Here is an 8,812-nt window from a genome sequence, read left to right as displayed (position 1 = left end):
AATGGAGCAAAGACCACGCAAATGAAGACAAGGAGACAGCCAAGGTGGCATTGCGGGTTTATAGGGAGGTTGTCCACAGCCTTGAATGACCTTCCTCGTGATCTCCACCCCAACTCCGAGCTCCAACAGCTATCACCACCGAGCTAGAAGGCAGCCAACGGATTCTACAGGAACAGCAGTTTACTTTTAGTTGGACAGCCAAGCCCCACTAATTGAGGAGGCCAGCTTGGCCCTCATCATGTATAAATATTAAGGCTGTAGCCTTCGATGAGACTCTTGAACTTTTGTTGTAGATTTTGAACCACGAGTTGTAGCTCTGTTTTTGCTCTTTGTAAGCCAATTTTGGCATGTTGTTAGACTCATGATTATGATCTTTTAATAAAAGGCAGGAAGATTTGGATTCAATTCTGAGTTCTTAGAGGAGCTATAGCTCTCAGGTTAGGGCCCAACCTGAGAGCAATAGACCTCCTTCTTTTTGTATTGTTACTTGTCTTTCTTTTATCATTGCATTTCTTTCCTTTACATGCACTTGAAAAACACAGTTTGCTGAGTTGATTGTTTCGGTTTGGTTATGTAGGTTAGTTTCATGAATTCAGTTGTTTCAGTAGTTCATAATTAGCGTAGGGAGATTGAAGTTACGTTGAGTTCAAAAAAGTTGAATGCATGCTCACTTTCACCTCTGTTTGGGGACCGGAAGTGTAGACTGTGCCAACTGCCAAAAACACTGTTTTAACATATGCATGCAAGTATTGATGTAATGTTTTCGGTTGCAAAATTGTCCATACGATTATATCTTGAGTAATGACTCTTTGGTTCAGCATCATGCACGAATTCCCTTCAACTTACATTGCTGTTCTTTGATTCCTAATAAAACAGTTAGAATAGGTTGGTGAACTTTCGTTTACATGCAAGATAAGGGTGATTTGTTTCATTTACACTGCGCAACACCATTTCATCATGTTCTTATTCTTCTAAACCGTGCCTAAGCCACCTACGCATCCTCTGTTCAGCTCATTTGCCTTCCAACCCTTCTACTGCCCACGTTGCTCAATCTTTTTGACCTTCCACTACTCTACCCTTCTATCGACCAACCAGCTTTACACACGCCTTCCCCATCTCATCTCTCTGTCCATAGGCCATCTCAAGCTCCTCTTTCATCTTACCTATCCACCCATATAGCTCCTTCACTCCTCCATCACCCAAAACTCCGACTGCAGAACATCCTATAGAAGTTAGCAGACTTCCTGTAGAAATCCCGAGCTTCCTGTAGGATCCCCTGCAGACATCCTGTAGAAGCCTGCAAACACGGTTGCCAAGCACCTGAACGTTGTGGACTTCTGGGGAATGATGTGAGGGATCCCCTGGAACCTCTCAGAGTCCTCCTGACCGTTCCCAATCCTTCCTCCCCTTCGAACTACCCCTACACAGTCAAGACCCAGTAAGAAGCACAATCATAATAACTCCACCCACTTGAGCAAAAATACAAAAACACGTTCTCTTCAGTGGAAGTAGTTTAAATTCATGCATCTCATCTCACTAGAAGTAATGGCATCATTTCTAGAAGTTGCATTCCCGCCATTGCATCATAAAGATTAAGCTAGTCAGATTAGGGTTTACTAGGGTTTCCATGTTTGGTTGGCTTTCAGTTCATTCTTGCAAAGTAGGTTAATTTCCTTTCAGATAGCCTTCGTTCATCATTTAGAAAGCTTCTTCTGAGAACATATAGAAGTTGGCTTGAGCCCTAGCGGACTTGTGCCAGCTGACCAAGTGACAGCTGCGACAAGAGTAGTACTTGTGCATACAACACCGTCGCTTCCAAGTTTGTTACGAACTACCGGGTTGATAAAATTAGAGAAGGAAGCTCCAGGAGTTGTAGCATTATTGCTACAATACTGGAGCCCACCATTCAGCACCATCAAAAACGTCTAGGACACCTAAAATTTTGAAGTTTAACAACTATAACTTGGATTTACAAAAATCCTTGCCAGATTTTCTCTAAATATGACCGGAATTTCCATAACTTTCCAGGCAACTCCTCCGCCTCGTTAGACTACGCGTATTTTTTAATCTTAAAAAGAAACCATATCGCACCATGATTAATATATTATGGAAAGTCAAAGTTAATTAAATGTTTTTGTGCCCAAGGTTAAGGGCTCGAACCTCATTCTTTTTGTTTTATATATATAATCTCTTTTTAAAAATAAAAAGAAAATGAATCTTGATGGCAAGAGTGCCTCCATACCTATGTTATTGATCGAAATCCCTTAGAAACTTATGCAGAGAGTATGCCAACATATTGGTACAACTTTTTTTTAGAGAGAAATCATAATATGGCCGAAGCCCGCAGATTTTTACAAACAATATGGCCGTAGCCAGCAGAATTTTTTACGGCATAGCCGTTACAAATATCGTTCAAACATCTCCAAATATTGGTACAACTTTACCAATGACAATATGCCAACTTTTATATATATATATAATTTGGAGAAACATTACAACTTTAATTCTTTGAACGTATGTTAAGGTAAATATATAGATGGATATGTTTAATTGCATATTCAAACCGCGATTAGAGGAGTTGGGTATTCTAAATCTTATTATTAGACAATAAAACGTAATTAAAAATTATAATAATATAAGTAAAGGCCAAAAGAATTTGGAAGAAGTTTTTTATTTGACAAGAATTTGGATTTGTGAGTCGGTTGTGTGGTTAAAATCTCAAGGACATTTAAGTAGGAGTTGGTTGCACGTGATTAGAGACCACTATAATTTTCTTTTCCTTATCGCAATGGTTTACATTATTGCATTTTAGGCAAATTGTCACATGAACATTAAAAAAAAAAAAAAAAAGGCATACATTCATCATTATTAGAATGGTAATTTGAGTTGCGTGGGATAATTATTAATATTTAGATATGTGATTCTAATATAATATATATGGTATTTATTGTATCTTATAAATTATTATTATTTTGTTTACATAAATAACTAAATTTTTCAGAAATACTCAAATTTAGTTGTTTTTAACAAACAAAAAAAAGTTTTACTATTAAAATCTGCATTTAGACATACTTGTTTCTCGGGAAATAGTTACATTAATTCATCTAATTGCTAGTCCTCTAGAAAAGAGTTTTATGTTATTACAGAAATACTATATTGGAAACCGACTATTGCTAATAGACTACATGCAAAAACTTTAGAAAATTGGTCAAGCATCAAAACACATTTGTGGAGTGAATACATCAAAGATTTGATGGAGGATTATCTTCTGGAAGTTGGTTAATATCCAACAGAAGTCTGCCCACAAACCAACTGGAGGAACTATTGTTAGTGGATTCACTGTCACTGGTTGGTCGATGCATCTTGAATTCTTCTATCTATGGTCTACGAGCATCAATTTTGTCCTCATGTTGGGCCAATTTTCCTTCCAAGGTTCAAGTTCTTCACGAAGGTTTATGGACGTTGTCTTTTGTTGCAACTTTTAATTAATTTACATTGCTTCGAGTTGTAGAGATTTAGTTTGAGGGGGAAAATTGCTACAATCCAGTATACCCACTATTTGAGAAGTTTTGTCTCATTTAGCTCACATGCTCAAGTTGTTGGCCTAAGATACCTCATTTCCTTCTTGCATGGTGTGCAAATGGCAATGAAGGACAAGAGGAGAATGATCAGAGAGAGGAGTTGATACAAACACCAGAGGAGTGGTGAGCGCATCTCTGAAGCAGACAACACAACCTCTACAGGTAGGGAACCTACCCAATTTAGTCTAGAAGATAAGCACCCCTAAGAGTAAACAAGAGATTGTGACACCCGGGCCCAAATAGCACCAAGGCAAACTGAATTCATAGGCAAAATTAGGAAGGTGACAAGTGCACCAAGCCACAAAGGTTCCACGAAATCCAAAGGTATAAAAGATGAGCCCAACGAGATAAATACCAGACATAAGAGAGAAATTATCTAAATTTGTAGAATTCCCGCATAACTACGTAATCTAAAATGAGGGGAAATAACTTGAAAATTCAATTTGACAATGGTATGCTAGAGTGAGCATGAAGATATGATGATATTAGAGGAAAGTGCGGCCTCCAGAGGATGCTCAGAAGTAGAAGAAACAACCACCATGTAGGATGAGCCCATTGCCATAGACAACCATAAAGAAGATGAACTTGCTCAAACATAACAATGTAGGATACTCCCAGTAGCAATAAGGCCTGCATTGGTAGGGAATCAACCAACAAAGCACAAGAGGATGCTTTGAGAATGAAAGTATATTATTCTAGGAGATAGTCCCACATGTAGATATGTTCCAAACTCCATTAAAATTCATAATTGTCACAACCTTTGAAATAATCAATGTCTAGTGTGAGGTTTGAGCCTAGATCAGAATGTTGATGCTCCCTTGTACTCTGAGTGTGTGAGAGGATATTTATTAAATGACTTGCATCTAATACATCATTCATGGGAGACATATTACCCTGACACGTGCTCCCACAAATTTTATCCAATTTCCTAATGTGCGGAGGGGGACTGAAGGTAATGGGGTTTTGATTTGTAACCTTTGACATGAGACAAGAGAAGGCGAGAGGGTCATGGCATATTTTCCCAGCCATGGCTACCACTGATATCAGTTTGTCCAACATTAAGAAGGAAAGCTAAATTAGCACGTTTGTCAGTGTCGGTGTTCTGGTGCCTGAGGATGTGATAAAAGGATTTGGAAGGAAAGAATTCAAGGTTTCAAGAGATTCTTTGGAGGAGGAGTTTGAGGTGGTTTTCTTTAGTCCAAGTGCCTTTGCATATATGCTGGATAGTTAGAATAGAGTCCCCCAAGATTACCAAATTTTGGATATGCAAATCTTTTTCCAAGATTAGGCCTAGCAAAAGGATATACATATCATCTTGATTATTGGTTCTTTGGCCTAACCCCTAGGAATAATTGATAAGTAAATTTCCTTTGACGTTGTGGATAGCTAATTGTAATTTTATTAATATTTAACTAAATTTAATTTTTATATTTTCAATTGGAATGTTATTTGATCTTCATCACAATTTAAAAAAATCAACAAAAAAATTGTACTCCTATTAGTGTTCAAATAGGTTTATTTTCTACATTCTCATTTGGAATGTTTGGAATGTTATCTTAGCCTCAATATTAGTAACATTCACTATATTATTTATTTAGTGGGTTGGCGGTGTGGTAGTGTAGCTCTAATTCTCGCAGTAGATCTCAACACTGGAATTCTACCCTTCGTGTTTAACCTTCTCCATTCCCACCCTTTTAGATCAAGCCTATACTTATATTCCTGAACCTTTCAATGAATTTTGATTGACAATGGCCCTAGGGGCAAAGAGGGGACCTGCATCCTTCCGGAAAACCCTTGCAAGTAAAGGTATACTATCACTTGATACTCCTGATCCAAAGGTTGATGCTTCTAGGTCGTCACAAGTGACAATACTGGGTGATAAATGGAAACAAAGCCTAAGAGGGAATTGTATACCGAAGGTTGCTACAAATCCTAAATTCACTATACCATCTAAATGCTTGGAGGATCATCAAAAGCAGATGAGGGATCATGATTTCATTTTTAAATTCATCGACATTTAGCCAACTAAGAGGGAGCTTGAATGATGGATTCACCATCACTAGTGGCCTAAAGGGGAGGTAGATGTAACACCCTCCTCCCACATCTACCCAAGCAACTGCCCAACGAGGGTAAATATGTGATTAGAGGCCCTATGACATGATTTGACCTCCTAAGTCACATTAAGAAAGTGGAACCGACGGAAACACACCATACAGGCATTCAACATCATCAACAGAACCCACCAAAAGACAAGTTAGCCACTCAGACAGCCTGTCCTTGGGTCCCACTGTTGTTTTATGTCTCTTGGGCCATAGTCACTCTCATGATATGGGCAAGGGAGCGACCAACAACCTAAAGTTGCTCTCACGGGCCTGCCTACCAACGAATGTGGACCAAAATTGTTAGTGATGTGCTAGCGACCCCGAGATTTAAGCCACTTTCTCAAGCTCAGAGGCCAGGACATTTCCCAAAACTGATCCATCTCTTCAAATCAGTAAAGTAACATGGAAATTAAAGTACTAAAGCAAATACTTTTTCAAGACCTTGACTGGATCCCTACTAGCCATGACAGGCATTCGTCAAACATATCATCCACATGTAACCTACAGGTGTAAATAATAGAGTTAAGTGTAGGGATCTCATACTTATCTGAGAATCACTATGAAGCATTGTTCCCTCATGTCATTTGATGCATTTTCATCTATTAGATCATAGAAACATTATCCATTCACATAAAAGTAAAAACATGTTGAGAGTCATACATAACTGCTATCATAAAATGTGCATATAACCAACATAATAGGAACATAAATAAAATAAACATATCAGCCATCAAATCCATAAATACATTAGTACCTTTACACATGAAAATCAAGGGAATGTATATCTCATTAATGAATGCAATGAACCAACCAGAGATGGTACTACCACGTTCCACCCGACTGTAAAATGGTTGCGCCAAATCTCTCTTCAACCATTCACCCCCATGCCATATTCCAAGCATGAATGTGGGATATCATAGAACACATCAAACAAAACTCATCCAGGGCTTCTAGAGGCCATCCACCTCAACCCATAAAACAATGATTCCACCTCATGGTTGGACATCACCAAAACCATCATCGAATTGGTCTCCATCCAAGCCTTCCAGGGCTTCTAGAGCGTTTGTACAATGAAGGCTTCCAAAACTAGTAACTCAACCCACAAATTATATAGGTCTTCCAGAGAGTTTGTCCAACCAAGGCTTCCAGGACTAGTAACTTTACCCACCAAGGGCTTCCAGAGCATTTGTCCAACCAAGGCTTAGAGCATTTTTCCAACCAGGGCTTCCAAAACTAGTAACTCAACCCAAGTTGTTACAGGGCTTCCACAGCATTTGTTCAACCAGAGCTTCCAATACTACTAACTCAACCCAAGCTAAGGAAACATGAGAACCAACCAAAAACAAGAAATGAAAGTAAACCTAAAATCACCATGGCTATCCAAGTAATGGCAAGGCTAGGCAATCCACTATCGATCTAGGCAATCCTCCATTCCAATGAAAGATCACAACCAAGAAACCACATGCATATACCATGCATACCAAAGCTAGTGAAGAAATCATACATACAACTCGATACCTGCAAGAAAATCTGATGTAGTTGCTGATGCCGATGCCTTCTTACACTTTCTTGCTCTTCATTTGCCTTCTTGCTCCAAGGATCCAAGTATGCCACACCCTCCAAGAGTGCTCCAAGAAATCTCTAAGTATCCAAGAGTATGAGAGAGAGAATAATGAGAGAGAGTTCCAACACTAAGCCTTAGAAGCCTTTTTATGAATGAGGCCTCTATTTTCTTCATTTTCCATTATTTTCCTTCATTTTCCTCCTCACATGCAACCTGTGACCTTTCACCTCCCTTTCTCCTAATTTAAATCATTTCCATAAATAAATGTGCCAAAATGCCTTTTAATGCCTTAGGCAATTTCCATAGCCACAAACAACCAAATTAACACCCCCTAGGATTTCTTGCCCAACATTCATCTTGAAATAAGGTTCCCATTTATTCGTGGATATTATTTTTAACATTTATTGCATGGAATTTTCACCAGGGTTGTTACAATAAACTTGAGACTTGGCCCAAAGGATTTCTTTATAGTCATCTTCTCTATTTTAGATTACAAAGAACATATTTTTGAAGGGGACCTATATTTCTACAATAATGTTGGCCTATATATTCGACACTGGGAAGCATGTTTCAACCCGAATAAGGAGGAGTTTATTGTTGCCTTGGTCTGGGTAAGGATTTACTCCCTTCCCACAGACTTATGGATACCAGAATCTTGGAAGGCATTGGTTAGGCTCTTAGAAAAATTTTCAAAGTCTGAGAAGTGATGCTGAGAGGTCGAAATATGCCCTTTGTGTGACTTTGGGTATATAAACATAACCCAACCATTGGCAGAATCCATAGAGATGAATTACCAAGGTGAAATCTAGATGCAAGCATTGGATTATGAACGTGGTATGTTCCGATGTCGGTTATGTCATCAACATGGTCATATAATTCGAGAGTTTCCTCAGTGTAGAAAGTATTTAGGTGGGAGTGGGAGTGCTACTCCAGGAAACGATGTCTTTATAAGGGTGTCTACGAGGCGACACAACATGAAGACTTGATAATCTCCTAATGCTATGTCGGTAGAGGATAAGAACTCCTTCTCCATCCTTGAAGCAATGGACAAAGATGAACATAAGATCAATGACACTAATATGATAGACAACTTGGGTGAAGATTTGGTTGAAAAACAAGAACTAAAACGTAAACTAGAGGACTATAATCCTTTCTTTGGATCATCGGATTTTAAAGAGGTTGTCCTTTTACTTGCTCATGAATACCAGACCCTTTCAAAAAAAGCTCTACATATGGTAAGCTTGATCAACAACTGGGCAATGCAAGACCTTGCGAAGCTGAATAATGACAAATGAGAACAGTATGGGAATGCATATCTTGCTTGGAAAACTAAAATTACACAGTCCCATCAACTAGTATTGGGAGATGTTTTAATGGAAAAAGGAAACATATGTATTACTTAAAGACCTAACCAAGGAGGTTAAAAAAAGGGCAAAAAGAATCATAAGGAGGCAGTGCCATCTATGGAACACAACATAGATTTGCCTGGACAGCTAACACCTTTACCTGAATTGTTGATCAAACCTACCACCTCCTCCCAATGAAAGTTCTATCATGGAACATTC

The sequence above is a fragment of the Pinus tabuliformis genome, chromosome 4_1 (assembly GCF_031772625.1).
Source record: "Pinus tabuliformis cultivar Carrire ecotype Pingquan chromosome 4_1, CPIR1, whole genome shotgun sequence".
Taxonomy (NCBI): Eukaryota; Viridiplantae; Streptophyta; class Pinopsida; order Pinales; family Pinaceae; genus Pinus; species Pinus tabuliformis.
This window is presented reverse-complemented; position numbering follows the sequence as displayed.